This window comes from Bos grunniens, chromosome 8 (genome assembly GCF_055505025.1).
Source record: "Bos grunniens cultivar Pamir isolate PY7600 chromosome 8, Bosgru_T2T1.0, whole genome shotgun sequence".
NCBI classification, from domain to species: domain Eukaryota; kingdom Metazoa; phylum Chordata; class Mammalia; order Artiodactyla; family Bovidae; genus Bos; species Bos grunniens.
Window position 1 is genome coordinate 14,137,788 of NC_141172.1, and position 20,195 is coordinate 14,157,982.

A 20,195-nucleotide genomic window follows, 5' to 3' on the forward strand; every position below is an offset into this window, starting at 1 on the left:
TTATCAATGTCTTTATGTAATATGTTACTGATTTTTATTTAGTGATTAAAACCAGACCTGATAGGTCTATTCTTACAGATCTAATCCTATTTCTCCATGAAATCTCAAATCCTCCCAGGTTTCTCTTTTTCATAGAGTGTTTTTGGGGGAGATACTTTCTAAAGTTTGAAGGAAACAGTGGTATGGTGTTGATTGGGTCAACCTGTGCATAGGGCCTTTATGTTAACGCTGCTAGGAAATGGGCAAATTAACATATTAATGAAGACCTCCCGCTCCTTTTCTTCTGTTGTTGCTGGGGCAAAGGCATTCCAGTTGTAGATGGTTTTATTTGAGCAAAATGTATTGTACATTTTGCATAAACTCTGGCAGTTATTGCCTGAGGAGTGATTTGCTTAAAATGGAATGGCAGATGGTGCATTGTGATGTATTGCTATAATCTCAACTATTTTGCATCATCCTCCTCATCACCATTATCATGCTTTTAAATTTGTCTAGAAGCCTCTGATCAAGAGCCATTGCTTACAAGTATTTTCTCATCTGGGTTGCCTTCTTTACCTCTTTTACCAGCCTGAACTCAACTCATCTTTTAATGCTCATTCCAAAGGCTTTGTGGACCCTCTTTCACTCCCCAAATTTCCAGTCATTCCTACTGATTCCTTTAGACCTAATCACAGAATGATAGAGTTGGAAAACACCATGTCAGATTTAATCTGCTTATTTTAAAGAGGAAGAAATTGATGCCCAGAGAGGTTAGCAAGTGGAGTTAGAGGAAGAAGGAAACAAGTAGAATTTTTAAAAACATGTTTTTTTAAGAGCCCTTTCCACTCTTGCATCCTCTTTAAGTTTACCATATAAATTACTCCTTTGAACTTATAATTATAGACTTATAAACCTCAAAGAAGCTGGTCTTCAACCTCACACTACTCATTATTTTATATTTAAGTTATTTGTCTAACCAGATTCAAGATTTTTACAGAAAACATTGTGTTTCAAACTTGTTTATATCTCCCAGAGCAGTAAACTGAGTAGCTAAAACAGGGATGGCAAATTAAAAAAAAAAAAAAAAAAATTGCATTTGATCCTAATAGTTGCCTGAAGGGATAGTTTAGGTAGGACTTTGAAGCCTCAGGGAAGCTTGCCATTTTGAATTAGAGATGGCTACTGTAACTGTTCACTACGACATTGTACACTGTTGGTTGTGAAGAATGAACTAAGGACTAAAGTACATTAAACTATTAATGTGTGAAAACCAGTGTTTTAGACTCTTGGCATGTATCATATTTAAAATGCAAAATTGTTTATGCTTAAGCTGAGCCTTAAATCAGTAATACAACTAATATGTAGAAGAATAGGGATTTAATCCTAATCTTTCTAATGTTAAATTCCATTCTAGATAAATTATTATTTTCTTAAATTTAATTTTTATTGTATATTGGAGTACAATTGATTTACAATGTTAGGAGTTTGGGTTTAATATATACACACTAATATATAAAGTAGACAATCAACAAGACTTACAGTATGGCACAGGGATCTCTACTCAATATTATGTGGCAACCTAAATGGGAAAAAAAAATCTGAAAAATAATGGATATATGTATAGGTATAAATGAATCACTTTGCTGTATACCTGAACCTAATACAACATTGTAAATCAAGTATACTCCAATATAAGTAAAATTACATTAAAAATATTTCTTCATCATCAGGATAGATTTACTTTAATTACACCTTGAAGGCAATGGCACCCCACTGCAGTACTCTTGCCTGGAAAATCCCATGGACGGGGAGCCTGGTAGGCTGCAGTCCATGGGGTTGCTAAGAGTCGGGCACGACTGAGCAACTTCATTTTCACTTTTTGCTTTCATGCACTGGAGAAGGAAATGGCAACCCACTCCAGTGTTCTTGCCTGGAGAATCCCAGGGACAGGGGAGCCTGGTGGGCTGCCGTCTGTGGGGTCGCACAGAGTCGGACACGACTGAAGCGACTTAGCAGCAGCAGTGTGTTTATATGCTTTCCCATAATTCTACTTGTGATATTGAAAGGAGACTGACCAGTATAGTGTTGAAAGTGGCCTTAAACATCTTAGTGACCAGATGGGAGCCTGATGTGTTCAACCTGGAATTCCTGAAGAAAAGGAGGAAACAAGATTAACTTTCAAAAACTATTCCTCTGATTTAGAATTACTCTGAATGATATTCATGTGAACCCCAGCAAGAAGGTCACGGGTCTATTTCTGCTAATAATTGGAACAACACCTAATGCTTAATGATGGAGAAAAATGAAGAAAGTATGTTGTATTATAAATAATGTGTTCACTTGTTTGAGAAAATGATGATTTTTTTTTTTTTCATGAAAAGACCAAATAATATCATTGCCTCAAATACTAGATTGAGTATTGACATTCTTTTTCTTAGTATTTAGATAGTAGGCCAATTTTAGTGTCTCCTGTGGAGTTATTTGTAATACAACTCAAAGACAATTATGTTGTACAACCCCCATAGCTTCCTTTAATGCAGAGACATCCTGGAGTGTTTTCCCATTCCCAGCACAAAGTATAAGCAGTGTTCAATTAGAGAGCATGCCCCAGTAAAAAGATAAAAGTTTAGATCTGAATGAGTCTATTGACTCTACGATATCAGATTCCAGCTGAGAAAGAATTATAAATTGGCCTGTGTAATAACTAAACTGGAATGTGTAGAGTTTTTTATTTCATTGAGGATTTTGTTGTTACGGTTTTCTGTTTCTGAAAGTAGACCGCAGACCTTTGTCCCTTAATCACAGACAAGAGTTCAACTCTGAAAAATACCTTCTGGCAAGCATCCAAGTTCTAAATCATGGATTTCTTTAGCTGCAAGTCATCATGTGGCAATTTTTAAATCAGCTTGGCATTTAACAGAAAACCAGAGTAATTTTATCAGAAGTTTGATGAAGCCTATCTCTTGTGTGTTAAAATTCCAGCATCAGCATTTTATCCTAGTTGGTCAAATGAGAGGGTTGTGTATATATGAGCTGTCCATTGCTGAGAGACGTGTACAGAGTACATGACATCAGCTGACCCTTGAATAGCATGGGTTTTATGATCACCCACCCTCTAAGCAGTAGCAATATAGTATAACTTACAATTAGCCCTCTATATATATGTGGTTCATCTATATCCATGATTTCTCATTATTTGTGATCCAGCATCCATGGATTCAACCATATAGTTACTATATTATAGTTACTATAGTAACTATATTATACTATTGTTACTATGTTATAGTTACTATAGTTACTATATTCAACCGCATAGTTACTATAGCATAGTAACTATAGTGTGTTTGTTTCTGTTTAGTCACTAAATTGCATCTGAATCTTTGTGACCCCCATGGAAACTGTAGCCTGCCAGGCTTCTCTGTCCATGAGATTTCCCGGGAAAGAACGCTGGAACCGGTTGTCATTTCCTTCTCCATGTGATCCTTCTGATTCAGAGAGCGAACGTGTCTCCTGCACTGGCAGGCAGATTCTTCACCACTGAGCCACCAGGAAAGCCCCGTTGTTGTTGTTGTTACTGTAGTGTTTACTATCACACACACACAAAATCCCCTGTAAGTGTACTCACCACAGTTGAAACTTGTGTTGTTCCAAGGTCAACTGTAGTCCTAGAAGTACATTGGATATTTTCAACATTATTTATTAATGATTAGTTTGGAGCTATTAAGGTACAAGTAATCCTACCAGAGGGGCTTCCCTGGTAGCTCAGCTAGTAAAGAATCCACCTGCAATGCAGGAGACTCCGGCTCTCCTGCAATTACTGGGTAGGGAAGTTCCCTTGGAGAAGGGATAGGCTACCCACTCCAGTATCTTGGGGCCTTCCTGGTGGCTTAGATGGTAAAGAATCTGCCTGCAATGTGGGAGACCTGGGTTCAATTCCTGGGTTGGGAAGATTCCCTGGAAGAGAGCACAGTGTTCTGTCCTGGAGAATCCCCATAGACAGAGAAGTCTAGTGGGCTACTGTCCATGGGGTCACAAAGAGTCGGACACAACTGAGCAACTAAGCATGCAGCATAGCAACTCTACCAGGAGAAATTAATTTCTTTAAACTCATTGACAGTGAGATGTAAATGGTTCATATAAGACCTTATGTTTATGCAGTCATTCTCAATTTAGACAACAGCAAATATTTAGTGAGCATTCATTCTGTTCCAGGTACTATGCAGATACTAGAGATATTGGAACAAACAGAGCACTAGGAGGCCTCAAGGAGGCCATAGTTTAAGAGGAAGGAATAACAAGGAAGTAGACAAACACCTTTCCAAGTTGTGATGCTCTGACAGAGGTAAGCATACTGTGCTAAGGAAGCACAAAGCAAGGGCATGTAGCCCAGACTGGGGCAGTGAGGGACGCAGGGAAGGCTTCCCGAAGAATTTGCCTCAGGCTTATAGCTCAGAATAGGAATGCCCTGGGTCTCTGAAGAAAGTGGAGCTTGGGAAGATAATGGTGCAGTGAAGAGTCATGGGTGGGTCTTTCAGTGAATCTTTGCAAAAACCATGTGTGATCAAGAAATAGTGACTCCCAGAGGACATGGATCTTACCTGTCTTCTTTACCTCATGTTTCTTGAATTGCAAAGACTAGCTAGGACAGAGTGGTGCATATCTGTTAAATGAATACAATAAGGAAATGTTTACAAGTACAGATCTAAACAAGAAAGGAGGTTATATAAGGAATGTCAAATGAGACAACCAAAATCCTAGAATCTGGTCCCAGCCCTACAATTATGTGATTGTCATTAATTCTCCAAGGGGCCAAATTCACTCTCTTGGACAATGAAAAGTTTAGATGACATAATCTCTAAGGTCCCTTGATATCTGGAATGCATAACATGACTCTACTTCTGTGGGAGAAAATAAAAAGCCTGGATTCTTACTATTTTTCTAGAAAATGATTTCTAAGTGATTTTACTGAGCAGTTTAGAGTTGACTGTTCTACTCTACATGATCTCAATATAATATAAAATTTAACAAAGTAAGATAGAAGGTGGTTTGTTTTTCAAACTGCCTTATATAGTAGATATGTATTTTGAATGCTCCCAAGAGACAAAAATTTATTTTAATTGTTAGGAAAGTTGCTATAATCTTTTAAAGAAATAAATAATTCATTTAGAAGATACAATGACAAGCTCAGAAATGTTTGTTACATTATAAAATAAATAATAAATCTAACTGGAAAGGTTGACTCAGACAACTCAGATATTGTCTGAGATGGATTCAACAAATGAAAAATCCAGGGTCTGTCTGTCCACAGTGGTAGGAGGTCATTTGGCCCTTGGGTCTGCTCTTAGTAACACAGGTATCTTCTGCCTCTATTACCTTAATATTATTAGAAGACCCTAAATTCATTGAGGTTTATCTAGAACATCAGTTTTGATAGCAGTGGATTCAGGAAAGCTAATAAATGATCTGCGGTTTGGTGGAGAGAACATGGACACTACACTGAGTGCTTTGAAGTTGCTGCTTTGCTCTTTCATAGATGTTGCTGTTAAGAAACCTGATACCAGTCTGATATTTGATCCATTGTAAAGCAGTTATTTTTTCCTGAATGGGTGCTCAAAGAATTATTCCTTTATTTTTAATGTCTAGTAATTTTATCATCAAATATATATCTTGATGTTTGAGTCATTTTTCTCCATAATATGGTGTGCCTTTCCAGTATCACATTTTAAAATTCAGTGTTGTGTTATTTATTTTGCTATTTTAACAGCTTTATTATGATGTAATTTATAATCAGTGATGTTTACCAGTTAAAAGAGGACAATTCAATGGCTTTTAAAAAATATTAAGAGTTTAGAATATATTAAAGACATGTCAGAGGACCTTCATTGGAATATTGCTTATCACAACAAATAATTCAGAGAATTAATAGTCTTTCAAATTTTAGGCTTTATTAGACATAGCTCTCAAAGGAGAGGCAAGATCATTCATTTAGAATGAATTTGAATTTAGAGGTGTAAAGATTTTCCATACATCCAGCCATTGGGAATGGAAATGCTGGAAATCCAAAATGCACAGGTCAAAAGGAATCAAAGGGTGACTTAGCCACTATTTTGTGAAATGCCTTGACAGCTAACATTTTGTATGGTATTGTTTGTGCTCTTAGAGTTCAAGTAAAGGAAATTTAATGGAAAAAGTTGAAAAATATTTATTTCTCTATGGTTTTGATTGCCAGATATAAAAATATACTATATACCATTTCCTTTGTATAGGAGTTGTGTCAGTCTAATTAGATTCCTAATCATTGGTGGAATGCTGTAATTTATTAGTTCTGCAGATATTTATTGAATGTCTCTTAAGTACTAGACACTCTTCTAGATGTCAGGGTTAACTGTTGTGAATAAGAGAAATCAAATACCTACCTTCAGGGAACTTGAATGCAAGTGGGTGAGATAGACAAGAAACAAGTAAATATTTTTTGCTTAATTTATTTAAACAATAAATATTAAAATATCCAATAATAATTGAGACTTTATAAAAGAAAAGTGAAGTGAATAAGGTTTGAAAATCTAATTTATAAAATAATGGATATAGTTGATAACACTATTGTATAATGGAAATTTTCTAGGAGAGTAGAACTTAAGTTTTAACATACACACACATGTGTATGGGTATGTTAACTAGGTGACAATTCTTTTACAATATATATGTTATCAAATAATCATGATATATACTTAAAATAACTTACAATTTTGTCAGTTATACTTCAAGAATTCCAGAAAAAGAATATCCAAGAAACTGAAAAAGAAATTTAAGGACAAAGGAGTGACAGGAGAGTATTTTAACTACGGTGATTATAGACGACCTTTGCAAGGGGTAGCAATTAAACAGTAACTGAATGATGTACAAAAAGAACTAGGCAAAGATTTGGAAAAGAAACATTATTAGTCCAGGGTAATATTCTAAAAGGTAATAAGAATGCCAAGACTGTTGGAATGAATTCTCTGATGATAGTGGTGAGACCTGTTAAGTCTTCTAGGGCCATTGTAAGTGTGCGTGCATGCTGAGTCACTTCAGTCATGTCTGACTCACTGCGACACTATGGACTGTAGCCCGCCAGGTTCTTCTGTACATGGGATTCTCCACACAAGAATACTGGAGTGGGTTGCCATGCCCTCCTCCAGGGGATCTTCCTGACCTAGGGATCAAACCCATTTCTCTCATATCTCTTGCACTGGCAGGCATGGTGTATATATGTACATGCACACGCACACACACACACACACACACACACACACACACACATATAATGGATTATTATTCTACCATAAAAAAGAATGAAATATTGCCATTTGCAGCAACCTGGATGAACCTAAGATTATTATACTAAGTGAAGTAAGTCAGGCAGAGAAAGACAAATATTATATATCATTTATATATGAAATCTAAAATAAAAAAAAAAACACAAGTCAACTTATTTGTAAAACAGAAACAGACTCATAGAGATAGAACACACACAGTTACCAAAGGGGAAAGAGGTGGGGATGAATAAATCAGGAGTTTGGGATTAAAAAATACATACTATATATATGGTGTGTATATATACACACACACACATATAATGCTATACACACACACACACACACACACATATATATAAAATAACCAATGACCTACTATATAGCAAAGGGAACTATATTCAATATCTTGTAATAGCCTATAATGGAAAAGAATCTGAAGTTGTACACCTAACACAATAGTCAGGTTTCGACAGCTGAAACTAACACAATATCATAGATCAATTCTAGTTAAATAAAGAAAAAAATTGAAAGTCATCTAAGCCTAATATGGTTAAAACATGACTTTTGACCTAACATTCTAGTCCACATCATTGTCTTCTGTTTAGCTTCCTACAGTAGCGTCCTAACCGGCCTCCCTGATTCCACCGTTGTCCCCTATACTCTATCTCTTATCTAGCAGCCACAGAAATCATATTACATTATACTCCTATTTAAAACTATCCAAGAAGTTTCCGTCATACTTAAGGTAAATCCACAGAACCCATCAGCCAATGCAGGACATTTAAGAGACGCAAGTTATTAAAGACACAAATTATGAAGATGCAAGATATAAGAGATTCCAGTATTCTTGCCTGGAGAATCCCATGGACAGAGGAACCTGGTGGGCTATATGTAGTCCATAGGGTTACAGAGTCAGACACGACTGAAGTGACTTAACACCCACATGTATATACACACACACAATGCACACACATATACATGCATCAGATCAGATCAGATCAGTCGCTCAGTCGTGTCCAACTCTTTGCGACCCCATGAATCGCAGCACACCAGGCCTCCCTGTCCATCACCAACTCCTGGAGTTCACTCAGACTCACGTCCATCGAGTCAGTGATGCCATCCAGCCATCTCATCCTCTGTCATCCCCTTCTCCTCTTGCCCCCAATCCCTCCCAGCATCAGGGTCTTTTCCAATGAGTCAACTCTTCGCACGAAGTGGCCAAAGTACTGGAGTTTCAGCTTCAGCATCATTCCCTCCAAAGAAATCCCAGGGCTGATCTCCTTCAGAATGGACTGGTTGGATCTCCTTGCAGTCCAAGGGACTCTCAAGGGTCTTCTCCAACACCACAGTTCAAAAGCATCAATTCTTCGGCACTCAGCCTTCTTCACAGTCCAACTCTCACATCCATACATGACCACAGGAAAAACCATAGCCTTGACTAGACGGACCTTTGCTGGCAAAGTAATGTCTCTGCTTTTGAATATGCTATCTAGGTTGGTCATAACTTTCCTTCCAAGGAGTAAGCGCCTTTTAATTTCACGGCTGCAGTCACCATCTATAGTGATTTTGGAGCCCAGAAAAATAAAGTCTGACACTGCTTCCACTGTTTCCCCATCTATTTCCCATGAAGTGATGGGACCGGATGCCACATCTTTATTCATTCATCTCTCGATGGACACTTACATTGCTTCTATGTGTTGGCTATTGTAAGCAGCACTGCTATGACATTGAGGTACATGTATCTTTTCAAATTAGAGCTTTCATTTTTCTGTATATATACCCAGGAGTGGGATTGCTCTATCCTATGATAACTCTATTTTTAATTTTTAAGAAATGTCTGGGACAGGGGAGCCTGGTGGGCTGCCGTCTATGGGGTCGCACAGAGTCGGACACGACTGAAGCGACTTAGCAGCAGCATACTATTCGCCTTAGTGGCTGCACCAATTTACATTCCCACCAACAAAGGTTTCTGTTTTCTCTGCATCCTTTTCAGCAAATTTGTAGACTTTTTGAAGATGGCCAATCAGACTGGTATGTGGTGAAACGTCATTGTAGTTTTGATTTGCACTTCTTTAATAATGAGGGACATGGAACATCTTTTCATGTTCCTGTTGGCAACCATCTGTATGTCTTCGTTGGAGAACTGTCTGTTTAGGTCCTCTGCACACTTTCTGATTGGTTTGTTTTTTGGATATTGAGTGGTATGAGCTGTCTGTACATTTTGGAAATAAAGCCTTTGTCAGTCTCATCATTTGCAAAACGTTTATCCCATTCTGTAGGTTGTGTTTTCATTTTTGTTGATGGTTTCCTTTGCTTTCCAAAGCTTCTAAGTTTAATTATGTCCCATTTGTTTAGTTTTGTTTTTCTTTCTTTTGCCTTGGGAGACTGATTTAAAAAAACCTTAACTATAATACATGTCTGATAATATTTAACCTATATTCTCTTCTAGGAGTTTTGGGGTGTCATGTCTTATATACTAGTGTTTAAGGCATTTTGAATTTATTTTTATGTATGATGTGAGGGAATATTCTACCTTCACTACTTTATGTGAGTCTGTCCATCTTTCCCAACACCTCTTGCTGAAGAGACTGTCTTTTCTCTATTGTATTTTTTTGCCCGTTTGTTGAAGATTATTAACCATACACGTATGGGTTTATTTCTGAGATCTCTATTCTGTTGCATTGATCCATATATCTGTTTTTGTGCCAATACCACACTGTTGTCATTACTGTAGCTTTGTAGTATGTACACTCTGGGAGAGTTATGCCTCCAGCTTAGTTCTTTTTCCTCACAATCACTTTGGCAATTCTAAGTCTTTTGAGTGTATATATGAATTTTAGGATTATGTTTTCTAGCTCTGTGGATAATGTCATGGGGTAACTTCATAGGGATCACATTAAATGTATAGGTTGCTATGGTAAGTATAGCTAGCCATTTTAACAGTATTAATTCTTCCAATCCAAGGCTGTGTAATATCTTTCCATTTCTTGCTATCATCTTTAGTTGATTTCATCAATGTTTTATAGTTCTTAGCATATAGATACTTCACCTCCTTGGTTAGGTTGATTTCTAGGTATCTATTTGACATGCTTTTAAACAGGAGTTTTTGTTAACATTCTCTTTCTGATATTTCATTGACAGTGTAAAGAAACACAGCAGATTTCTATATATGGGTCTTGTATCCTGCTACCTTGCTGGATTCATTTATTAGTTTCAGTGGTTTTTGTGTGGGATGACTATTAGATGTTAAAGTGGATATCCAGAAACAAATAGTGTATAAATTATTCAAGAGGTAAGAGGAGAAAAAATAGGGATATAATATTGACAGAATATATTATATGTGTGTGTTTATATACACACACTGTATTATATAATTTATTTTAGAATTGTACATTATAGTATATATAGTATGCATTATTTAATATATACTATATTTATATATTATATAATCTGTATATATAGAAAATTCATGGCTCTGTGGGATAGCATAGGTAATTACAGAGAAAGAGGAAACATATCTGAGGAGCACTGGGACACTCCAATTATTAAAATTTAATAGAAAGTTGAGCCAGGCAAGGAAATTGCATGTAGGCCATTCACTCAGAGATAAATAAGAAGGGTAGACTATCCTGAAAAACAAGGAAAGAAATACATCAGCAAGTAGAAAATGATCACTTCTGTCAGCTACTGCTGAGATGAAAACTGACCATTAGATTTGTCAGGATGGATGTTTTACTGGTGACTCTGCCAAGAAGTTTCCTGCGAAGATGAAAGCCTAATTAGAGTGAGCTAAAGACAGCATAGGAGTATGCAGGGCAAGATGTCAAGTATGTTTTGATGGACTTTCTTGGATCTAGTATGTAGCAAAATTTGATAAAATCTGAAGGGAGAAAGCAAAGACATAGCTGGATTATAAAAACACAAACAAACCAAACAGAAAACCTCCATGAATTAGAAAAGTAACAAAGTGGTGATTGAAAAGCTGTCCAGACACTTGGGGTGGAAACTGGTAATGGCATATTATGGCTCACCTCCTGTGGACTTGGAGGGAACTGAAACATTCCAGTCCTGATTCTTTGTTGAAAAACATGAAGTTAGGGAGATTGGAAATGGAGTGACAGCTTGTTCACCAGACTACTTAGCTGGGTACCCAAAGGGCAAGGTGAAGGTACTGATACATTTGTTAGGGAGAAAGGATGGATAAAGAGGAATAGAGAGAGAATAAGAAAAATGTCTACTACAAAATCAAACTTGTAAGTAAAAATCATTATTTCAAATGTGGATTTACTGCCAGTGAACTTAATTATGTGAAAGACTCTAACAAAGACTTAAAACTAAGGATGCTTAGTATGCTCACAGTTAAAATAATTTTATAATTTAAAATATAAGAGTAAGAAAATATAATAGTAAGAAAAAACAGATGGATAGATAAATATAGAATAAGACCAATCAGAAATTTTGGAAATTGAATCTGAATAGCTGCCAGAAAGGAAGGACAGAATATTTTCATTTTGATGGCAGTAGACTTGTAACTATGGATCTTTCACCAGTAGCAGAAAATGAAGGATCAATATCTTCAGTGGGCTTAGGGAAAGAAAAAAACAAATCAAATTGTATACCCAGCTAAGCACTTTATGAGATTAAGCCAAAAAAAGATATTTTCAAATATATGATATTTAAGAGTTTGCCACTCAGATCTTTATTAAACAGGCTTTAACAGTATCCTAAATATATGTATGTGTGTGTATGTGTGTATGTAGGAATAGAAAATAAAAGCAAGAGATATTTGTTCTTGAGTGGCAAAAATGAATCATCATAGAAAATCCCTTAACAGATTAAAGGAATGGAACCATATCTGTTCCATCAGTTCAGTTAAGTTCAGTCACTCAGTTGTGTCTGACTCTTTGCGACCCCATGGACTGTAGCACACCAGGCCTCCCTGTCCATCACCAACTCCTGAAGTTTACTATACACAGACAATATTTGATAAAATCCAATAAATATTCAAAACAGATTTTTTATAGACTAGTAAAAGAGAATTGCTTTATCTATAAAAACCTATATTATAATGATTAATAATAAAATGTAAGAAAAATTCTTAAAGGCAGGAAAGGACCCACATGGACATCTGCCATTTCTGTTTCTATTCAGTATTCTGTTGAAGATTCTAGCAAAGCAATAGGAAAATAGAAGAGGTACAAGAATTAAGAAGGTGGGAAAAACTACCTTTTTTCTTATAATGTGGTGTGTATATTGAAAATCCAAAAGAATTTACATATAAACTCTTAGGCCTAATAAAAATATCGTGAATACAAAACATTAAAACCAATAGCATTCTTATACATAGTTTAAAAAAAAACAACTGGAAAATGAAGCTTGACCTAAACCTTACAGTATAAACAAAAAATAAATTTGTAAATAGAAAACCTGAGGTCAACACACACACACACACACACACACACACACACACACACACACACTAGGAAAAAATGTTCAGGATCCAATCTTAGGCAAAATGTTCTGTGACTTGACACCAAAAGCATGTTCCATCAACCCTGATAAATTTGAATCCATCAAAATTAAAATCTACTTCTCTGCATAAAAGTCAAGTGAAGAGGATGAAAAGAAAATCCACAGACTTAGCTTATAGATAGTTTTCCTTCATGAAAATCTTAAGTAGAGTGAAGGATGCAGAATACAAGTAACATTTCTTATCTGGAAGATCTGTCATTCTACAACTTCATTTATGCTGCTGCAACTTTTTGTAGCATCTTGAGTTTCCATAAACGTGATACAGAAGTTTGATGGTAGCAACCACAGTACATGAGAAACAAATGATTTGTTAAGTAGAGCAGGGAGTGTTCTATAAATACTTTGACATCTTAGGAGTTAGGCACAGCTCAGCATTTCCAAACAAACAGGGTCCAAACTGAGTAACAATGTCCGTGGCACTAGCTCTTTATTTACTTCAGCAGTTTACTGAAGAGATGAGGAAAATAAAAGTGAAAAAGAAAAGACCTTGTGATAACAGATGTTCTTTAAACAGGCAAAATGTTTATAGGATTCAATAGTATAAAAAAAGTAGAAAGTGTAACACAAATTAATCCAATGTGTGTGATTCATTCATTACTGGTGGAAAAAAAAAAAAGTGTACACATGCACAATGATCTTCGTCGTTTTTTTGGAATGGTGAAGAGGAACAAACTGTGCTGGAAATCAGGAAACCTGTTTTCTTCTTGGTTTGTTTTGACTGTTCAGTTCAGTCGCTCGGTCATGTCCAACTCTTTGCAACCCCATGAACCGCAGCATGCCAGGCCTCCCTGTCCATTTCCAACTACTGGAGTCCACCCAAACCCGTGTCCATTGTGTCGGTGATGCCATCCAACCATCTCATCCTCTGTCGTCGCCTTCTCCTCCTGCCCTCAATCTTTCCCAGCATCAGGGTCTGAAGCCAGAATTAATTAACTTCATCTCTCAAATTCATTTTTCCCTTTCAAAAAGGTAGAGGCAAGTTCTGGGGGCCCTTTGAGATCCTTTCTGAGCCTGACTCTCTCTGAGGGTCTCCTGCTGGCTGTAGAGGTGAAATGGTTCTGCCCCCACTGTTTATGCCAGTGACTCACTGCCAAGGGTAATGCTGAGTGACACACAAATAAGATCCCAGAGTCCAATTTGCTTTGCTTTCCTCATTTCCAGAGTGCTGTGTTCTAACAAATGTAAAAGTTCTTCAATTTATAAATTCTACCCTTGAAGCAAAGTGAATCAAAGCACTTGTGGCATTTGAATCTCTGTGCCTTGGGAATGATTTATTGTGTGTGAATTTTTATTGTGTTTCTATTGGGGGAAATAGGCTGCTGGGTAAAGTAAACATTTCCTCAGTGTGAAAATATGCTCTAAGCATCCCCAAGTATGTGCCAAGAAGTTCTAATGTTGCTTGACAATTATTATTGCTCCATTAAGGATTTCTGAATATTCAATATAACCATGTGATTAATTTATACCTCCTCAATTCTAGATGACTGCTTTCCAAATGCTCCTTAACTTTAATACATTTACAAAAATAATTAAAATGCAATTCACCAGGTTTTAAGAGTGTTTGCAATAGATGTTCATAAATGTTTCAGGTAACACTACTTTCTGGGTGTTTTCCTAATGGTGTCTTCCTCCCCTCCAATCCTTTTAATTCAACACTTAACAGGTAGAGCAATTCTCATGAATAAACATGTGAATTGATTGAAACAAGTGATTAAATGGCATTCAGAGGTTAGTGCTCTAGCGTTTATTTCCTAGAAAGTCTGTTAAATGTTTTCAATTAAAAAGAAAGAGGGAAATGTCTCACCTCTGAAATGAGGGGCTTTGAATTAGTGTTCTGTTAACCGTCTGGCTCTCTTAGAAGGGGTCCTGGCTGTGGTGGGGGGGGTTGAGGGGAAAGAAAGTGAAGAGACACATTAAGTTACAACACTTAAATTCCTTCATCTGTTGTAGAGACCTTTCCATCTGATTAAGTGGAGATAGATGAATGAAGAATCACAGTGTTCTTCCTTAATCAGCTTAATCACCTTGAAAAATTGAGGTGGTTATTCTGCCTACCAGGCGTGAAGGGCCTAAGTGATATTTGCCAAGCTGTTTCAACACCTTGATTATCAAGTTGTACATATCACCATAGATTCAGGCTGACAGCACAAGCCCCTACCATACTTTACTTTGGAATTGCTCTGAATTGGCATTGTTACTAAAACTTAAGAAAGGAACAATGACCTCGGAACAGGTCTTACTGGTTTTAGTATTTTCAAATACCTTTTAGAATCTGACAGAGAAAGAGGATGCTGACATGAGATCTGATCCAGGTTCTAAACCTGAGAAAGTGTTAGCTGCTCAGTCATGTCTGACTCTCTGCTGCCCCATAGATTGTAGCCCACCAGGCTCTTCTGTCCATGGAATTTTCCAGGAAAGAATAATGGAATGGGTTGCCATGCCCTTCTTCAGGGGATCTTCCCGACCCAGGGATTGAACTTGGGTGTCCTGAATTGCAGGCAGATTCTTTACCATCTAAGCCACCAGGGAAGCCTAACAGAGAAGACTCTTAAAGCTGAGCTCTTACTGCTTGGGATAGAATGTTTTTTGTTTTGTTTTGTTTCAACAGAAAGAGTGGAAGAAATTAGTGTCCATAACAAGTTAATGGTGAGGGTGTCAGATATTCCTCAATAGTTTTTACTCATTGACTTTTAAAAAAATTCTTATTCATTTCTATGCAGTAAATACTATAGTTATACCATATTAGATTTGATGATGCACCTTGCAAAATTTAAGTTCCTTCCCCAGGGTCTCAGCTAGGAAAAAATGGAGCCATGAGGAATGCACACCGAGGCCCTGTACCTTTTGAAGCAGCTGTGGCTCCATCACAACCTAAGACATGGCTGAGTCCATAGGACATTGTATCCCTCTCTTATTTCCAAAACCATCAATTGAAACATAGTCAAGTATAATCAAATCATTTTGATATGATCCTACCTATATTAGAAGCTCCCCCCACTTTGGGAATGAAGCAATAAACGTGAATTTTACTATACCCGCATTTACAAAGTTGTTATGTCCCTTTATAACCATTTTATATTTGATCACCTTCTAGTTTTTCCCAAAATACTTCATTGGCTATCCCTTCCCAAAATATTTGTAACATAAGCATAGTATGCACATAAGGAAGAAAAATAGACTATTTTCATGTAAATTTTATGGAAGATTTTCAGAGTTTACAAAACAATGTTGGCAAAAGTAGAAACATCAGTGTTTTTGTGTAACAATGCCCAAATATTATAAGAAAAAAAAGTTTAAGGAAATATCTCATTGTAGAACTCAAATGACAAAAAAGCGTAGATGAAAATATTTACTCAAATATTTCTTTACATTGAATAAAAACACAAATTATAGTGAAAGTGCATTTTCTGTAATTTTGTATTTTGCATACACTTAGATATAAACCCCTGCAGAAGGCAATGGCAACCCACTCCAGTATTCTTGTCAGGAAAATCCCATGGACAGAGGAGCCTGGTGGGCTATAGTCAGTGAGGTCACAGAGAGTCTGACATCACTGGCCACAGACACACACAGAGATATAAACAGAAAGATCACAGACACATCCAGAAGCTAAGAATATAGGGGAACACCCTGAAAATCATGAGCTTTGCCATTTTTATTGGAAACACTGAATTTGAAGCACTGTACTGCTGCTGCTGCTGCTAAGTTGCTTCAGTCGTGTCCGACTCTGTGCGACCCCATAGACGGCAGCCCACAAGGCTCCCCCGTCCCTGAGATTCTCCAGGCAAGAACACTGGAGTGGGTTGCCATTGCCTTCTCCAATGCAGGAAAGTGAAAAGTGAAAGCGAAGTTGCTGAGTCTTGTCTGACTCTTAGCGACCCCATGGACTGCAGCCCACCAGGCTCCTCCATCCACGGGATTTTCCAGGCAAGAGTACTGGAGTGGGGTGCCATTGCCTTCTCCGAAAGCACTGTACTAAGTACATTTCAATTTTAAAAATATTTATTGTGAGACATTGTAATAATTTAACCTGGAGTTAACCCATAATATGTTTTACATAAATACAAATTGACGATTGATAGGCAGACAACATGGAATACCTACATATGCCAACTTTCATTTGTCTGCTTGCCAAAAAAAAAAAAAAAAGTTTGCATATGGGGATAACTGCTAGACTATTTCACTAGTTATATACAATAATAACTATATTGAAGAAATTATTTTAGTGAATTCAATCAATAGCATGTCTCAGTTTCCACAAATGTATTTAATGTTTCACATTTCCAAGCCATAATAAATAGTCGGGCACTATAAAGTATAGGGCTGTAATCTGCCTGAGGACAAGAGTCTTCTATCACAGTGAAAAATGAGCAAATGTCCCTATGTTAATATCGATTCATGAAATGCTATAATTATTGTAAACTGATCGAAGGGCTACTTGTTTTATTTCTCTGCAAAAGTACTTAGGTTTGGTTGAAATAGCAGAATAACTGAAACCTAGACTGCATGTGTATTAGCCTGCCGGGGCTGCCATAACAAAATACAGCAGCACTGGGTGGCTTAACTCACAGGCATTTGTTTCTCTCAGCTCTGGAGGCTAGACATCCAAGATGAAGTTTGCTGTCAGAGTTGGCTTCTGGCATGTTCTTCCTGGCTTGTAGATATGTCTTCACTGTATCTTCACATGGCTTCTTCTCTGTGTCCAGGAGGACATTGCTTCCTCTTATAAGGACACCAGTCCTACCAGTCCTCACCATTATGACCTCGCTTAATATTTATTACCTCCATAGGTTCTGTCTTATCAGGGATGTGAAGTCTTCAACATCTGAGTGTGGGGGAGGGGCCCAATTCATTTTATAATAAATACATGGGAAGCCATGTTTTCTCTTAAGCACCTTCAGTGGAGACAATGGTTATAATACACTAACTGGAAAAATGTCCAGCCAGAAAAAATATTTCAGGCAGAGATTTAAAACAGTGATCAACAGTCAGATCTTGAATTAAAAGGCAACAAGCTGACAGGAGGTGCAGTAGTATGAAGTAGTTTTAAGCCATAAGGATTGTGGTAGAATGGCCACACTTCATTATGTAAAGTGCTTTCTGTAAAAGAGGAGTGAAAACCTCAATTTCAGGGGCAGTAGCTTAATGGAAGGGTAACCAGGGGAAAGTAAGCTTGACTCAGCTTTTAGGAGTGGTATGCAAAGTAGAAAGAATCTCACTCAGGGGAGCAAGCAAGAGCCTGAGATGAAATTATAGGTAGAGTGAGACTAATTTAGACCAGAACTGTTAAGTTCTAGGTTGGGGGAAGTACAGGTACAGTATCACAGCCTCTCTGCTAGATTCTTGGCACATTATTTCATGTAGTCACACAACTATTCCATAAAGTTCTCATTTACGTACTACAGATGGTGACATCTATGCTCAGGTAAGGTAAGATACTAACCCGAAGGGCATATGCAAAGATAAGGAGCAAACGTTGTTTTCTCTCTGTTAATATTTCGTTATCTTTCTACTCTCAAAATGGGGTTTTCTATATTATATACAACAAGAAAGACATAGAATGTTTTGCAGATATTACCCTCCACCCCCAAGAAAAATACTCAAATAGCCAACCTTCTACATACTAGTCAAGGAGAGGAAATATTCTGGAACACAAGATGAAATGTAGGGGTTAATAGAAGCCCAATTCCAGTATTCAGTTAAATATAAGTGCAAAAAAGCCAGAAAAATCATTCCACATAAAAGCTAGACTTAAAAAAAAAATCCATTAGCAAAGAAAGAGAGTACAAAGGGAGAGAAAGATGGAGGGTAAACGGAATAATAAGATGGTTGGATGGCATCACCGACTCAGTGGACATGAGCTTGAGCAAGCTCCGTGAGACGGTGAAGGACAGGGAAGCCTGGCGAGCTGCACTCCATGGGGATACAAAGCATCAGACATGACTGAGGGACTGAACTGAAACAAAGAAGATGGCAGAAAACAGAAAGAGCTTTAGTTCTCCAGTTTCCTTTAGTACTTTGTACATGCCTGAAGGTGACATCTTAAAGTACTGCTACAAGTCATCCGAGTAAAAGATCACTCAACTATTGAGCCCTGGAGAATAACACATGCAAATGAACACTTTCTGATGTTCATAATGATATATTAAAGCTATATTCTGCTGGCAAATGAATGTAACAAAATTCTTGAACTTGAGTAAACGGACAAGCAAGAACTAAAGTAACAAGAGGGGAAATATGTGTATTGATGGTTTTATGTCAATAGTATTTAAATTCATACGTTAGTGCTTTAAGAAAGCCAAGTATACTTTTGTAGTTCTAAATCATTTACAAGAATTAGAATGAGTTCCATTAATAATACATTAGAATTTAATCTTAAAATTGAAGATGCTGAATACAGGCTAATATTCACACCTAATGAATGAACACAGTAAGCCTCTGGGTTTTGAGTTTACCTAAAGTACCTTTGTTACTAAAGTATAGAAAGTGAAAGTGAAGTCGCTCAGTGCTCTTTGCGACCCCATGAATCACAGCATGTCAGGCAAGGAGGAGGAAAGGAAAAACATCTTTTTTTTTTTATTTCCTGCATTCCTTAGTCTTAGTCACATAAAATGTTTTGGGTTTTTTTTTTTTTTTTTTTTTTCCCTTTAAGCCTGTTGCTGATGATTACACAACAAAACAACTCAGCTTAAACTGTACTAAGGATTATATAATAACAATGTATCCTGCTTGAGGACAGTTGCTCCTCCTTGAAAACCTTCTGACTAATCCTGTTATCTTAGAATGTATATTATGGGAGAAGCTCTGGTAAAATCTTTCTATTCTTTGTTCTAATCTTGTCATCTTAATATGTAGATTGTGGGAGTGGGTCTAGTAAGACCTTAATAACCTTGAGACATTCTTTTCATTTATTGTTAATAACCAATTAAAAAAGTATACAACTCCTTTGCTAACACTAGCAAGGGGGGCACTCTCTGACCCCCTTCTATCAGAAGCTTTCTCTGTCCCTTGTTCAGTTCAGTTCAGTTCAGTCACTCAGTCATGTCCAATTCTTTGCAACCCCATGAATCGCAGCATGCCAGGCCTCCCTGTCCATCACCAACTCCCGGAGTTCACTCAGACTCACGTCCATCAAGTCAATGATGCCATCCAGCCATCTCATCCTCTGTCGTACCCTTCTCCTCCTGCCCCCAATCCCTCCCAGCATCAGAGTCTTGTCCAATGAGTCAACTCTTCGTGTGAGGTGGCCAAAGTACTGGAGTTTCAGCTTTAGCATCATTCCTTCCAAAGAAATCCCAGGGCTGATCTCCTTTAGAATGGACTGGTTGGATCTCCTTGCAGTCCAAGGGACTCTCAAGAGTCTTCTCCAACACCACAGTTCAAAAGCAT

At 37.2% G+C, this 20,195-nt stretch overlaps 1 protein-coding gene across 11 annotated transcripts in view; it reads left to right on the forward strand.

Annotated features, from left to right (window-relative positions):
• LINGO2 (leucine rich repeat and Ig domain containing 2) overlaps positions 1-20,195 on the forward strand; it is a 1,446,432-nt gene that overhangs the window by 774,628 nt on the left and 651,609 nt on the right. The window contains exon 2 of one of the 11 annotated variants that reach the window (XM_086414896.1): positions 4,192-4,321. The exons of the other annotated variants lie outside the window; for them this stretch is intronic. The gene's annotated coding sequence lies outside the window, so the exon portion shown is untranslated. The remainder of the gene's footprint in view (positions 1-4,191; positions 4,322-20,195) is intronic. 11 annotated transcript variants of the gene reach the window in all.